General features: G+C 44.7%; 1 protein-coding gene across 1 annotated transcript in view; it reads right to left on the reverse strand.

Annotated features, from left to right (window-relative positions):
- Nucleotides 1–15,771, reverse strand: part of LOC138473704 (cysteine-rich motor neuron 1 protein-like) — a 216,410-nt gene that overhangs the window by 70,108 nt on the left and 130,531 nt on the right. The window lies entirely within an intron of this gene.

Below are 15,771 nucleotides of genomic sequence, written 5' to 3' on the forward strand. Positions count from 1 at the left end.
ATGTGTAACAAGAAAGCTTCTGCAAAAACAAAGAGGTGATGGCTGGAAGGTTTAGACTGAATCTTAACCACTGGCATTGCTCGGGGCAACCCTCCAGACCATCATTCTTCGCCTGCCAGGCCATTACAGAAGGGGAAAGACCATATGCAAATCAGGCTTGGCCCCACCCCAAAAGGGGCAGTCCAGCCTGAACTGCTAGATCACATCCCTTCTGCACGAGACCACAAGCATCCCCAAACATGTTTCGCCCTAGTTGGGGCTCATCAGTGAGGAGTAGATTGGGTCTCTAGGCCCAGCAGGCACGGGACCCACGTCTGGGCATACCCGTCCCACTCGGGGTGATAAAGCAAACACAAAGAGTTGATGGCTGGAAGGTTTAGACTGAATCTTAACCACTGGCATTGCTCGGGGCAACCCTCCAGACCATCATTCTTCGCCTGCCAAGCCATTACAGAAGGGGAAAGACCATATGCAAATCAGGCTTGTCCCCACCCCAAAAGGGGCAGTCCAGCCTGAACTGCTAGGTCACATCCCTTCTGCACAAGACCACAAGCATCCCCAAACATGTTTCGCCCTAGTTGGGGCTCATCAGTGAGTAGCTTGGGTCTCTAGATGTGTCTGGGGATGCTGTTGGTACTCTTGTTCATAGGAGAATTGCCTAGCATTTCGGTGCTGGAGGGCCCCAGGGCAGGACAAAGACTGATATGTTTGGGATATTTCTTTTCTGTGAAAGATAGTGAGCTAAAGACTCTGGGTAAGTCTCTCGTAACCAGGACTAATGTCTGGCAGAGAGACTCCCAGGATCCCCCTTGTCAATTTGCATATTTAAGTAACTTTGGGTCTCACCCTAAGTTACTAGGGTAATCCAGACGTGGACCCCTTGCTCACTATTCTTAGAGAGGCACAGCTCCTTCCTACTGATGATGTCCAACCAGACTGAAACACGTGTCTGGGGAAGCTGTTGGTACTCTTGTTTAGAGGAGAATTGCCTAGCATTTCAGTGCTGGACTGCCCCAGGGCAGGACAAAGACTGATATGTTTGGGATATTTCTTTTCTGTGAAAGATAGTGAGCTAAAGACTCTGGGTAAGTCTCTTGTAACCAGGACTAATGTCTGGCAGAGAGACTCCCAGGACCCCCCTTGTCAATTTGCATATTTAAGTAACTTTGGGTCTCACCCTAAGTTACTAGGGTAATCCAGACGTGGACCCCTTGCTCACTATTCTTAGAGAGGCACAGCTCCACCCTACTGATGAGGTCCAACCAGACCGAAACACGTGTCTGGGGATGCTGTTGGTACTCTTGTTCAGAGGAGAATAGCCTAGCATTTCGGTGCTGGACTGCCCCAGGGCAGGACAAAGACTGATATGTTTGGGATATTTCTTTTCTGTGAAAGATAGTGAGCTAGAGACTCTGGGTAAGTCTCTCATAACCAGGACTAATGTCTGGCAGAGAGACTCCCAGGACCCCCTTTGTCAATTTGCATATTTAAGTAACTTTGGGTCTCACACTAAGTTACTAGGGTAATCCAGACTTGGACCCCTTGCTCACTATTCTTAGAGAGGCACAGCTCCTCCCTACTGATGAGGTCCAACCAGACCGAAACACGTGTCTGGGGATGCTGTTGGTACTCTTGTTCAGAGGAGAATAGCCTAGCATTTCGGTGCTGGACTGCCCCAGGGCAGGACAAAGACTGATATGTTTGGGATATTTCTTTTCTGTGAAAGATAGTGAGCTAGAGACTCTGGGTAAGTCTCTCGTAACCAGGACTAATGTCTGGCAGAGAGACTCCCAGGATCCCCTTTGTCAATTTGCATATTTAAGTAACTTTGGGTCTCACCCTAAGTTACTAGGGTAATCCAGACGTGGACCCCTTGCTCACTATTCTTAGAGAGGCACAGCTCCTCCCTACTGATGAGGTCCAACCAGACCGAAACACGTGTCTGGGGATGCTGTTGGTACTCTTGTTCAGAGGAGAATTGCCTATCATTTCGGTGCTGGACTGCCCCAGGGCAGGACAAAAACTGATATGTTTGGGATATTTCTTTTCTGTGAAAGATAGTGAGCTAAAGACTCTGGGTAAGTCTCTCGTAACCAGGACTAATGGCTGGCAGAGAGACTCCCAGGACCCCCCTTGTCAATTTACAAGAAAGCTTCTGTAATGGGTAGGAGACAAACAGGAAAAAAAGAGAAAAAATGCTTGAAAAATGATCAATGTATTTCAACAAAACTTGACAATCAACGTACAAAAGAAACTGTCTAATACCATGAGCTGGAAACATGGAGTGCCAAAAGGGCACAAATCATGCCAACACACTAAGAAATAGAAAAAAGAAAAGAGAAAAACACAACAGGTCAGTAATGCATGGCAGTACAACAGGATGGTAAAACGTGGAATGGCAAAAAAAACGCACTTACACAACTGAGTAAAGCAGAGAGAATGACGAGCACACAGGAACGCTAGAGAGTGTGAGGAATGGAGCAGGGACTATTGTGGAATATAAGAAGGTGAAAGGCAAGGCTTGTACGCTGACGTCAGCACGTCGTGCGTCGAAATAACTCAAAAAGAAAAGAAGGACCAAAAGTCATCAGTGTCATAGTCACAAGCCTATTCTAACAAACACCAGAGAGACTAGAGGAAATATTTATATGGACCTCTTGTGAACAGCCCTCTACAACAACGTTACAATATGATATATTCACAGGGTCACTTGCTTCCCCAAGACCATTCGTGTTTGTCCCTTTTGTATGTGTTAACATTTATTAAATCATCACATACAATTCAAATTTGTATCAAAAAATAACAATGTATTTATTCTTTATATAAAGTGTTTCCATAAAAAACATTCACATCTACAATTATATAGATTATTTGTAAACAATTCTAAAACAAACATTACACATTAAGACTCAATTCTACTGTACATCAACAATGTATTCTGGTACTCAAATTTGTCAACAATTCTTCATATCACTAGAGTAATTTTCAATTGGGATCTGTTGTTCGCTACCCTCTCTCATTAGAGAAGCACACCCCAGCCCATACAATTTTTGACTATCCGTGCTAATGTCACTCATTCCATCTCTCATACAATACTCATACCATACCAACATGTTTCTTTCCTTTACACTATCATGCTTTTAGCTAGGAAATTCTTCAGGGGTTATGTACCACATTCATTAGAAATGTACATTTGTGTTATCTTCTTCGGATTCGTTGGGGGTTTAACTTCTAATTACCTCCCTTTGATCCTTTCTTTGGGCCAAATCACTGAGTGGATATCTGTGGGAAGCAAGTAAAGGACACTCGAATTTAATGCTCGAAAAATCCTAGTTGTAATTATTATTACATACAACAAGCTGTACTAAGTGTCACAGCAGAAGGGAATCATTAACTTAGTGAACTCCTTCTTATCATCTGTTTAAAAATCATTTCCCTTGGGATTTGGTACAGGTTTCAGATGGCCCGATCTTTGGTTATCTATTTGTCAACTAATAATTTCCAAGTTATACTAATTATAGGCAAGTTATTTGGGAAAACTTTGCATATTCGTTCGGGGTGTATCTATGGGAAGACACCCTGTCTCATTACCTTGAGTAGGTCACTCGGTCTCTTGTACTTTATTCGACCTTTCAATGTTATGGCTACAGCTCTAAGTCGATGTACTAGGCAATGTCTCCTTCCAATCTTTATCAGTCCATGGGAACTGCCCCTGTGCAAAATAGAGTGTGCAACAACAAACTTGATCAACTTGCTTATTTAGCAATAGTTGCACCTCACCCTAAGGTACTGATCTATCTAGTGCTCTTACCCCGGCTGTGAGAATATAAACTCCGTAGCTTTGTTCTGCTGATCTGATGGGTCCCTTAGCTATATTTAGGATCCTTCGACTCTCCTTTGAGCGATTTTCATGGGCTCCAATGCTCTAGACTGCGCAGCACACAAAATCAACAACAGTCCTAAATTGGCTTATTATGCTGTCTTATACCTCTAACTAGTTGGCTATGCCTCTATTGTATATAATGTGCAAATTCACATTTAGTCCTTACCGCCAAGATAAGGCTTTGTCTTGCTCTTGATTTCCCGGGCTTCTCAATGCCTGGTGGCTCAGTTCACTTCTGCCTATGGATTGCACATTACTCTTCAGCCAGCGTTTAAATGTCCTCAACTGGTGAGCTATGGGGGACAATCCCGGACTGCGTCTGTTGGGGATAGGATATAGCGGGGAAAATTACTTTTTTACAGACCCATATTAAGTCTGGCTTTTTCCAATTGCCTGTCATACTATGGATCAACCTTCTCCAGCTGCCTACCCCTCCAGTCTTACCTGGGATTTCTTTTAATGGAACACTCCTTCTAGGGTTCGGGTCGCTCTCAGCCCGGCTCCTGTCCGGATTGTACGCGTTCACCGCCGTCTGTTACCTCACATGTAGCCTTGCCGGTAGCTTATTAGTCACCAAGTATTGGACTTCCTTTTTATCCATTTTTTCTAGCCATCACGTGACTGCATTGTCACGTGATCCTCTGCCTCTTACGGTGCTTTTTTAAATATTTAAACCCGGCTGGCCGTGTCCTGCCTTCGGCCCCACTTACTGACGCCAGGTTCGACAACGCACGGACCGCGCACGGCAGGGCAGTGTGTACCGACTCACCAGTATCTACCGCGCGTCCTGCATTTCTGACATGTGAGTGGAAATCTTGATTACGCGTTTTGACTATGCATAATTTCATTGGGTCCTGCCACAGGCTTCCATATCCTGTCGCCATTTGTCACCTAGCGCCCAATCCGGAGGGTACTAAAAGATAACCCAGCATGGTGTAATTAGTTTTCCTTGTTGTATTTTCAGTTTCCTCTTTGGCTAAGGGCTGGATGTCTTTAGGTCCAAATAGACATCCACCATATCTTGGACTGGCTGTGTGAAACCACAATTACAAGTTTTTAACACCCCACTTGATGTCAAGTATAAGGATAGGAAAAAATACATTTCCCTATTCTGTTTTTTCATTCAGTCCTAATTCTGTACTTTTGGTTAAGAAAATGAGTTCCTTTTCTTTCCTTAATAGTTTTTTTCTATCAAGGTTGGTGTCATTAGTGGTCTTCACTAGATAGACAATAGACTACCTAAGAGCTTCAGCTTTGTGTATCTTTTCTATAAAGTGTCCAACTAGGGGGGCTGAATGTACTCCATTCTTAATGCAGCATTTGTGCTCCGTAATCTTAGTTTTTCTTTCTGTCTTCCCTATATATCATCTCACAGGGGCACCAGATGACATATACCACGAACATGGAGTTGCAATTTGTCAGAGCTTTTTGTTTCCATAGGCTGTTTAAACCTAAGTCTATCTCTGTCGATTTTTTGGTTTGTTGACAACATACGCAGGACCCACATGGATAATGTCCCTCTGGTGCCTGCATACCCCGTGATTCCATTAGGGTCGGTTGTGCCTGAATTTGTTTCGTGATGTCGTTGCGCATAATCTGATCCTTGATGATCTACTCCTTCGAAACGCGATGAGAGGTCTTTGTAAAGGGACTTTCCCTTTTTCTAGAATGCCCCAATTATGATGCATAATTTTTCGGATTCGGTTAGAGAGATTGCTGTATGTATTGACAAAGACTAGATTATCTTTGTTCTTCTCTCTTGGTGTTTGTTCGAGAATTGCTTCTCGGTTGTTATTATTGGCTCTGTCCATGGCCTTTTTTGTCAAGATTGCCGGATACCCTCTTTCATGTAGGTTAGTTCTTCGTTTTTGAGCTCCTTCTTTATAGTCTGTCCTATTGGTGCTATTCTTTTTCAAACGTAAAAACTGTCCAAAGGGTAAGTTATCTCATGTGTGGGTTGGGTGAAAGCTTGTATAATGCAAAAGTGCATTGCGATCTGTAGATTTTTTGTATGGTTTTACATATAGCTCTCCCTTCTCTGGGTCCACTTTAATTGTGATATAGACTTCATCCTTGCTGTAATTCTCAGTGAATTTTAGATGTTGATTCTGTTTGTTGATCCACTCAAAGAACAGGATGGCAATGCTTACATCTCCTTTCCAAATGATAAGAACATCATCTATGTACCTTTTCCATAGTAGTATGTTCTTTTTAAATGGATTAGTATCCTTGTAGATGCAGTTCTTCTAGAAAGCCTCCATGTAGAGATTTGCGATGCTCGTGGCCAGAATGGCCCCCATGGCCGTGCCCTGTATTTGTTTGTAGAAGGCGCTGTTGAAATGGAAATAACTTTCCATCAATGCCATTTCGGCACACCACATGATGAAGGATGTCGGAATGTTAGTGCTAGCATTTTCTGTAAGTAGTCTTTCTTCAAGTAACTCGAGTGAGGCCCTCTGTGGTATGTTTGTATAGAGAGCTACTACATCGAGACAGATCATGATCTCCTTAGTAGTATCAAAAGGCCTGCCCTCTACTTCTTTAATTATCTGGCTGGTATCTTTCACAAATGAGGCCATCTCTAGTCACAAGCCACACATGAAAAACAAAACGAAATGAACATATTAAACAAACCAAAACAAAAAGACACAAACAAGCGAGGCCACAATGAGCATGTTAAAGACGTGGTACAAACAAAGAGAGAGGGGGTGCGGGAGTAGGGTCCCAAAAATGGCAAAAGCGAGAAATGCAGGAAAGTGCAAGGGAAAACTCAAGCTGGAAATAAGGTGATTAAGAATTCACTCTCTAACCAAATCCACAGGAAATATAGAATCTTGCCACTGCGTACTAGAATAAAAGGTGGGGAAAAGGCACAAAGGTACCAGAACTAAAAATGTGTGAGAGAGAAAAAATATTGATCACTGGTGATACTGGCAGTCCCAGATGATGACAGCAGAATAAGACACATGTTAAACAATGTATGAAGGAAATATATTAAAGGTGCCATGTCTGAGGTGGTATCTGCTCATAAAAAATGACATTGAACAAACCCATATTCGTCTATCAGATAACCAACCTATCTGAAGGCGAAGCAGAAAAAAATTGTCCATACCACATAGGCATAACACTAACCCAAAAAAACACATCAAATGTAATTCTTTGTTCATTCCTCCTGGTGCAAGAGAATTGAGACGATGAATCCAGAGCACTTCTCTTCTATCAAGTTTGTTAGAATGAACTGATAAAACTTTATTCTGCAATAAGCCATTAATCCATTAAGTATACAAAACAGATTATAAAAACCAAAACCAAAAAACACACACAAAAACACTTCTAAAACCAGACACTGGGCCTCATTACACGGATTGCGGTAAGGATTTACCGGTACCGGTAAAATACCGGTACGGGTAAATCCTTACCGCCTTACTACGAGGTCCCTTTGCGGGTTGGGGGATTTAACGCCTGCTTTTTGCAGGCGTTAAAAACCAACCCGCAAAGGGACCCAGGGAGCTAATTACGGTACCGCAATTTGCGGTACCGTGATTAGCGCCTTCCCCATTCCCATTGAGCCCTATGAGCCAAAAATGGGAATGGGGAAGGGCAATGGTGGAAGGGGGAATTACCGCCCCGCCAACCTTAGAATGGGACGGTAATTCCCCTTTCCGCCAAGGCGGTGCCGGTATTTTACCGGCATGAACCATGGCGCTAATAGCGCCATGGTTCTCCGCCATCCGTGTAATGAGGCCCACTGTGTGCAATAATTATGTCACAGTCTTAATAACATCAAATCAACGATAAAACAGTCTTAAAAGAAGATGACCTAAAACCATGCTAAATTCAATATAACAATATTTCAATCATTACATTACATAATTAATAACAATATCCAGGGAGAACATGCTTGCAACCCTTGTTATTCCACAATCTAGAAAGGAGAGAACATGAATTCCATACACTTATAGCCCTGATCTAAAACCACTTATGGGTTTACATCAAATACTATCTTCTGCAATCAATAGGCCAGCTTCATGGGCAACGCCGCAGGGCCACCCCAGGCGAGGCCTAGTAACTGTTGCCACATGGCGGCAGAATCACGAGAGGGGTCAGCAGCCCTCCTGCCAGGGCCAGCTCCCCTCTCACTCAGAAGATAAGGGAGACAGCAGTCTCTGACACTTCAAAGCGCAGGAAGGGTGAGGTACTAAAAATACCTCACCCTTCCACGAAAATATATGGGTACAGTTTTGCACCCAGGGAAGTACAAAGAGATGCCCTCCCCCCCACGGGGGCGCGGATAGTCAGCTACATGGCTGGCATGGGGGCTGGTACACAGCCCACACATGGATACTGCAAAGCCCCTTGCGGCCTCCCAGGGTCCTATATATGAGCTGCCGTCAGCTCAGGAGAAACACAAACTGTTTGTGGACCCTGCACGGGGACCCAAACACTTGAAGGAAGTTCACTGTGAACTCAGCGTCTTCCAACTAATTTTTCTTTTATTCACTGTGCACTCAGTGTTTTCAGGCTTTCATTACAAAGTTCGCCGTACACGCAGCGTCTTTGTATGGTGTCTCGCCGATGAACATAGCCCTGTTCATACCAGCGTCCCTTGGTGCCGGCCGGTGACAGCAGGCCACTCAGACGACTGTCGGAGGCCCAGGCAAACTTGGCATCAAAGTGAAGAGGTATTTTCCGAAGATTCAATTACGAGGCCCACGGACTGAAGATTTTCATCAGCAGGAGCAGAAGGGTTGCTCAGTTGCAAGTAAGTAAGCCCCCCCCCTTTTGCACGTGGTTGCCCAGCAACAAAGGCCACGGGCAGGCCAGAGGCCAGAGATGTAACAATTTACTCGAAGGACTTGGAAGCAAGCCAACACGGGGCAGCGTGGGGGAATCAGAACGCGAGGGAATGTTTAGACAAAAACAGCTTGGTTAAAAACAGTTTAGTATACAACCTGACACTTAGGGGGTAGCGTAAAACAGAACGCACGTGGTCGAATGTTTATAAAGATTGGATATAGTTACTAGCATTTCGGCCATACATAGGCGAACATTGGGGGAATCGATTCCGTGCGATTACTCAATTCAGGTTTCATTCGCTTGGCAACAGCACGGGATACGGCAGACACAAATGCAGGACCAAGAATTTCATTTAGAATGGATATTGTGCAAACCCGTGTAATCTGTACAGAGGGGGTTTTTCATTTGGCAAACACACAAGTTAAAGTACGTTGTTCAATTTAAGTTTACTTCACATGGCAACAGCACAGAATACAGCTTGCATAAATGCAAGACCAGGCATTTAGTTTACAGTCCATATGTTATACAAAACCCCCATTTTAACCCGTGCAGAGAGGTTTTCATTTATACATAATTTGAAAATGCTTTACAGAATAAGGTTTTAATAAGCAGTCCAATTTCGGACAACCTGCAGCTGACAGTGCCCTAGTACGGGGCATAGCACATGGCAGTTACTCAACACGGGTAACAGACAAATCATGGATGTTTAATTTGCATGAGGGGACCCTTGGTAGGCAACTCCAAAAGTTAAAGTTTTGTTTATATCCTGAACGGGAAGAAGCATGGCACCCAAACGTAAGCCACAAGACCCTGCCAGAGGGCCCCAAAAACCTAAGTCACCGCACCTGAAAACTGCAATCGAGGCAGCCGAGCACTATGGCTGAGACTGAGTTATGGAGCATTTCTACGGCCTACCAAAGGAAGGTGTGCCATTCCCAGCAGGCTTGGAAGCTGCCCCACCCCATCAAAGAAAATCAGAACAACGGAGGGTTCTGGCAAAGGTAACAAAAACAGTATGCCGTCAAAATTATGTGAGAATATGAAAGAGATGCAACAAATGATGCTGGAAAATAGGGACAAGCAACAGGTTCCCAAAGACCCAGTAGGGGCAACAAGCCACAACATGCCACTGGAACCCACAATCATTGTAGACTCCATGACACTTGCTGTAGCACCAACACCAGCAACTACACCGACAGTTCTGCCAACGCTAGTGGACACCCCCATGTACCATTAACACTGGTGGCCACACCCATACTACCAGCGACACCGGCGACTGCACTCATAGTAAGAGCAACGGTTGTATACTAATTGACCTTTTCACAACTGACCTTGGGAGAATTGACCTCGGCAGAATTTACCTAATTAAGAAGGTCAATTAGGACATATATGCAGGGGGAAACCCCCCGCAACGCCCCACCCAATCCAAAAAACCCTGCAACCCTCCACCCAATCCCCTTATATTATTTATAATCCAAAGCCAACCCAATACATATATAAAATAACTAAAATAATATAAAGGTCAATTGTGCAGAAGGTCAATTAGGACCACTATAATTAGGTCAATTTTGCAAAAGGTCAAATATAAAAGGTCAATTTGGGTAATACCACAGCAATACATGTGTCTGCACCAAGAATACCTATAACAACAATGAGTTCACCAGCAGGGTCAGACCTGGCCGGGCCCCTGAAAGCATGGCCGACGCCCACGCCAAACACCATGGGGCAGATAGACATAAACAGCAGCAACACGTCAGATATTTTGATATTCAGCAGTGCCCAACTAGATTTTAAATGTAGATCCTTTGAAACAGAAATACTTAACCGGTACAAAAAATCCCTGGCATGGAACATCGACATAACAATTAAAGAGGCCACATGGATAAAAGAATTCATTGAGATATTTTCACTCATAGAGGCCCAACGCAAGGGGAGGGATGCTTTTTAGGGATCCCAAAAAGATTGAAGACAAGGCCATAGCCAGGAACACCCACGTGGAACTGGGCCAACTGGCTGAAATAATTTGCTATTTTAGCAACAATTTACTTGGAAAAATTCCCTGGGGACGGGGCAAAGCTATGGGCATATATGGACAAAATCAGAGAGGTAAAGCTCGCCCACAAAGGGAAGGGATGGTTAGCATACTATATAAGGCTCAGACGGAGCATGTCTGGAAGACCAGCCACAGAATGGGACTAAGTACAGAACAATCTATACATATTGAGCGCCGAGCCTCCATCAGAGGAGGAGGTTGCTCAAGCAACGGGTAAACCTAATAAGAACTCACAAGGGGGAGGTAGAAGTTTTGACAATGAAAAATACAGGAAGGGGGAGCAGCCCTTTTGTAAAAATCAGCCATGGGTGGCTAGGACTAATGTCTGCGGACAGAACAAAAGTCACACCACAAAAGCCAATATCCTATGCAGGAATTATAGGAAAAATCAGTGCACATGGGGAAAGGAGTGCTGGTATAAGCACAGCTGCTCTAATTGCAACAGGGAACACCCCGCAAGCAACTGCACTAGATTACCCGCTAAGAATACAAAGAAGGAAGAGCAGTAATGGAACACTACCGCCAGCCTTGGAACCAAGCAGAACCCCCATCAACCCAAATCATTTCAGCAATGCATTAAGGTGTTATTCTGACAAACAGATCAGTTGGGCAATCAAGCAGGGTTTCAAGGAAGGTTTTATCATCCCCTTCAAGGGAGAAGGGTCCCAGAAAATCCCCAAAAATGTGGTCTCGGCCAGGGACAACCCCAAAATTGTTAAGGCAAAAATAGAAAAAGAATCACGCCTGGGGAGGATTGCAGGCCCCTGGCAAACAATGCTATTTTCAAACTACCTAGTGTCACCACTAGGCTTGGTACCTACGAAAGAACCCGGTAAGATGAGGCTGATACACCACTTATCTTATCCCAGGGGGCGCTCGCTCAGCGACGGCATCTCGCACGCTGAATCTGCGGTTACCTACATGCATTTTCAGGAAGCGTTGTGATTAATACAGGACTGCAGCAGGAAAGCCCTTATGGCAAAACTAGACATTGAGTCCGCTTTTAGGCTACTACCGGTCCACCCGAGTTCACAGCAATGGTTAGGTTTTACATTTGAGAAGACATTTTATGCAGACAGATGCCTTCCGATGGGATGCGCAGTATCCTGTGCCCTATTTGAACAATTCAGTTCTTTCTTCCAATGGGCATTTCGGAGAAAAGTACCAGGGGTTAGAGTAGTGCACTACCTGGACGATTTTATGGTGATGGGCCCAACAGAGTCAGATGAGTGAGGTAAGGCGCGGACAGGTTTGGTTGAGATGGCCGCACAATGGGGCATCCCGCTGGCAGCAGAGAAGACAACCAAGCCATCCACAAACATTATCCTTTTGGGGATAGAGATAGAATCAGCAGACGGTGCATGCAGAATCTCAAAAACAAAAGTAGCAGAACTTTTGGCAAAAATCCAAGAGCTAAGCACGAAAAACAAGGGCACAGTATGGGAATTGCAATCACTGGCCGGCAGTCTCAATTTCACGGCCAGGATCATACCCCAGGGGAAAGTATTCTCCAGGAGCTTGGAGTTTAAAACCAAAGCATGCACCAAACCCCACCTCCACATCAGGCTAGCAAAGAAGTGAAAGAGGATCTGAAGATTTGGGGGAAGTTCCTCACAAAGTACAACAGGACCACACTGTGGCGCACGCCTCTGAACACGAGGGCAAAGAGGGTCCTCTTCACAGATGCAGCTGGCAGCAAGGGGTTTGGGGCCATGCTGGACACAGAATGGGTGGCCGGACAATGGCCCGAGTCATCGCACTTAGCAGGATCGTCAAAAAACATCACTCTGTTAGGAATATTCCCCATCTGGCTAACCGTACGCACTGGGGTAGGCAGCTGGGAAACACGGAACTCATAGTATGGTGTGACAACATGGCAGTGGTAGGAATTATAAACAGAAGGACTACCAAATGCCACTTAGTGCTCAGGGTACTACAAGCCATCACAGCGGTCACACTGCACGAAAATATTGTTGTCAAAGCAAGACACATCACTCGAGCAGATAATAACATTGCAGATGCTTTACCTTGCTTTCAGTGGACAAGATTCCGGGAGCTGGCACCAGATGCCCAGGAAAAGGTGACACCAATCCCAGCGGACTGCTGGGCAATAATGGGAAGCTAGAGAGAGTTGCATCAATGCATGCGCCTGAGGGCAAAGGCTGGGATGCGCATAAAAAAACAGGCACCTCAAAAACGGGTGCCAACAGCATGCTGCCCACAGATAACGTAAACCCTGCCACGGGGTTCCTTGCAGAGATGGCAGAGAAAGCATTGGCAAGCAGCACTACAGCCCAGTACCGTAAGGGCTTGCAAACCGTTTTTAGAGCAACAGGGTTACACCACGTAGAGTTAATAACAACAAAAGAAATAGAAATCTTTTTGAAATGGGCTCACGACCAGGGTTTTAAAAAAGAGTAGGCTAAGAGACATTTGGTATCAATATCTTATTTTTTTTTTATTTATTTATTTTTTTTTATTTGTTTATGGCTTTCCTAAGAAAACCTTTACAAAGTCAAATGCAGGAAGAGCATTAGGAACTTTTTAAAAACATAGGCCTTGCAGATCGGTCGAGAAATGCTCACCCATTATACGGCACTTAAACTGTACTTTGTAAGTATCAGGCAATTTTCTAAAACCTTTACAATTGCCGTGGTGAGCATAACTTCCTGACCGGAGATTTGTCTGTCCCAGAAGGAGTCTTGTGATAAGGTCTCCTCTCTAGCGACGAATCTTCCAAGCAGCTGCCGTCTTACGGTCCAGGTCCCCTCGCACTCTAGCAACAGGTGTCTCAATGATTGTAGGTTCGGTGGATCGCAAAACCTGCAGAGCTTTTTGGTTTTATCACCCTGATGTCTTTTAGCCAAAATTTCTCCAGTGTGAGCCAGATTTAGTCTTAGTCTGAGAAAGTTGTTTCGAATGCTCTTGTCGGGGAATTTTTGGAGGTAACATGGTAGTGTGCCTACTTTTCTCTCCGCTGTCAGGAAGAGGTTCGGTGGGTTTAAGAGCCTGACTCCTTCAATCGTACAAATCCAATCGCATATTTCAAGTTGTTTTTTGATTTTCGCAGGATTGACAATCAATAGTTCTAATGTTGAGTTCAGCCTGAGTAGAATGTCCCCCACTTTTCTTTCAAGGGCAAGAAGTTGTTTCGATTTGGCCTTTTTATGATGCCCAATTACATCGAAGAGAAGAGTTGAGGATCTAGCGGTGATAATATCGCGATATAGCGACAAGAGCTTCCAATCAGCTCGACAGCCTAAGGAGATCAGACCCAATTCATATCGCAGGCTACTGAGGGGTGTACATACGGGCAGGTTTAGTACTGCTCTCCATAGCCGACCCTCAACTTTGCACCAATCGTAGTTCCAAAACATAGGTTTCACTTCTAAGCCGTACAGAAGGACTGGTACAGCTTTACCAATGTAGAATTTAAGAAGCGGCGATAGTGAAAATTTGCAGAACTTCCCCATCAGATTCTTCATCTGGGCCGTGATTTTAGAGGTCTTGCCAAAGATGATTGGTAGCATCTTGCTCATGGATGGGGATGCGAAGATTTCGTAACCCAGGTAAGTGAGCTCTTCGACTCTAGGAATTTCCGTTTATTTTTCAAAATTACAGGGTGACTCAGACCCCACACAGAGTGCGTTACTTTCATATGCTATGAAAGGTTGGGGCAAGATGGAGGCACCCCAGGTAGATACCCACCACCCACTAGATTTTAATAAACTAGTAAAAATAACAAACCTATTAGACAGCATATGCACGCACCCATATGAAGAATTATTATTTAAAACTGCGTTTTTTCTTCCATACTTTGGGGCCTTTCGAGTGGGAGAGCTCATAGCTTCCAGCACCAAAGCCAACAATGGTTTGGGCATCATGGAAACCAGGGTGAGAAGGGACAGGGCCCAAAAGAGTCATTGACATTTGCTGCATTGATGATGCCACTAACTGCCCAGTGTTCATCACCAAACTCTACTACGCACAGCGGCAAAAAGTTTGGGGGAGATTCCTAATCCACAGGGATGCCTGAGCATTAAGTCACTATCAATTTAAAGGGGTGCGGATGAAGGCAATCAGCAAAGCAGAGTTCTCCAAAGGAGTTCGGCACACACTCTTTTAGGATTGGGGCAGCAACGTCAGCATGGCATGGAGGGCTAGGCACTCAGCAAGTAAAGAAAATAGGGGATGGAAATCTGAGTGTTACAAAAAATACATCAGACCAGAGCTAATATAGTTTTCTTGTTCCCTTCCCCCACTCCGCTCACCCTCCCACACCCGTTTTTTCCTCTCCAGAAAAACCTGCGGACCAGGACATACCATTAAAATCAGCCTGGATAGTCGGTCACTCATTTGTATTCAGGACAGGGTGGCGGCCCAGCTTTCAGGAACACGATCGCATCATAGTGGGGGTACAGAGGCCTCCAATGGACGGACATACATGACAGGTTGGCCGACCTAGTCGCCTACAGAGACCCTCCAGAGTTTTTGATAATTCACTTGGGGGGCAATTGCCTAGTAAGCATCGGTAGGAAAGTTTTATATGAAGAAATATGCTCCTCATTAGCAGGCATTTCACATAACTGGAGGGACACAGATTTTCTTTTCGGCAATACTGCCTAAGAGAACATGGCAGGGGGCCACATGTTATAAATCTATAGACAACTCCAGGAGGAAGTTAAACAGAGGGATCAAAAATTCTGTATAACCAGGGATTTGGGTTTTAGAAAACACCCGGCCATAACATTGGGGGACCCCGAGCTGTTTCACAAAGATGCCACCCACCTATCCGGGCGCGGCATCGAGCAATTGTATAGAGAAATTACCAATACTTTAGCCAGCAGAGGCTGCAAATAAACTAACTTTTGGGGGAACACAGTCAGCCGAAAACCTACCTGTGTGGCGGCATGGGCGAGAGGGGGTAACCTCAGGACCCGGTGCCCAAAAGTACTATATTATTATGATGTACGAGTATTGTTATGTTCCATAAACCATATCTGTAACAATAAAAACCTATGGCCTTTTATTGCCAACA

The sequence above is a fragment of the Ambystoma mexicanum genome, chromosome 8 (genome assembly GCF_040938575.1).
Source record: "Ambystoma mexicanum isolate Mex_15411 chromosome 8, UKY_AmexF1_1, whole genome shotgun sequence".
NCBI classification, from domain to species: domain Eukaryota; kingdom Metazoa; phylum Chordata; class Amphibia; order Caudata; family Ambystomatidae; genus Ambystoma; species Ambystoma mexicanum.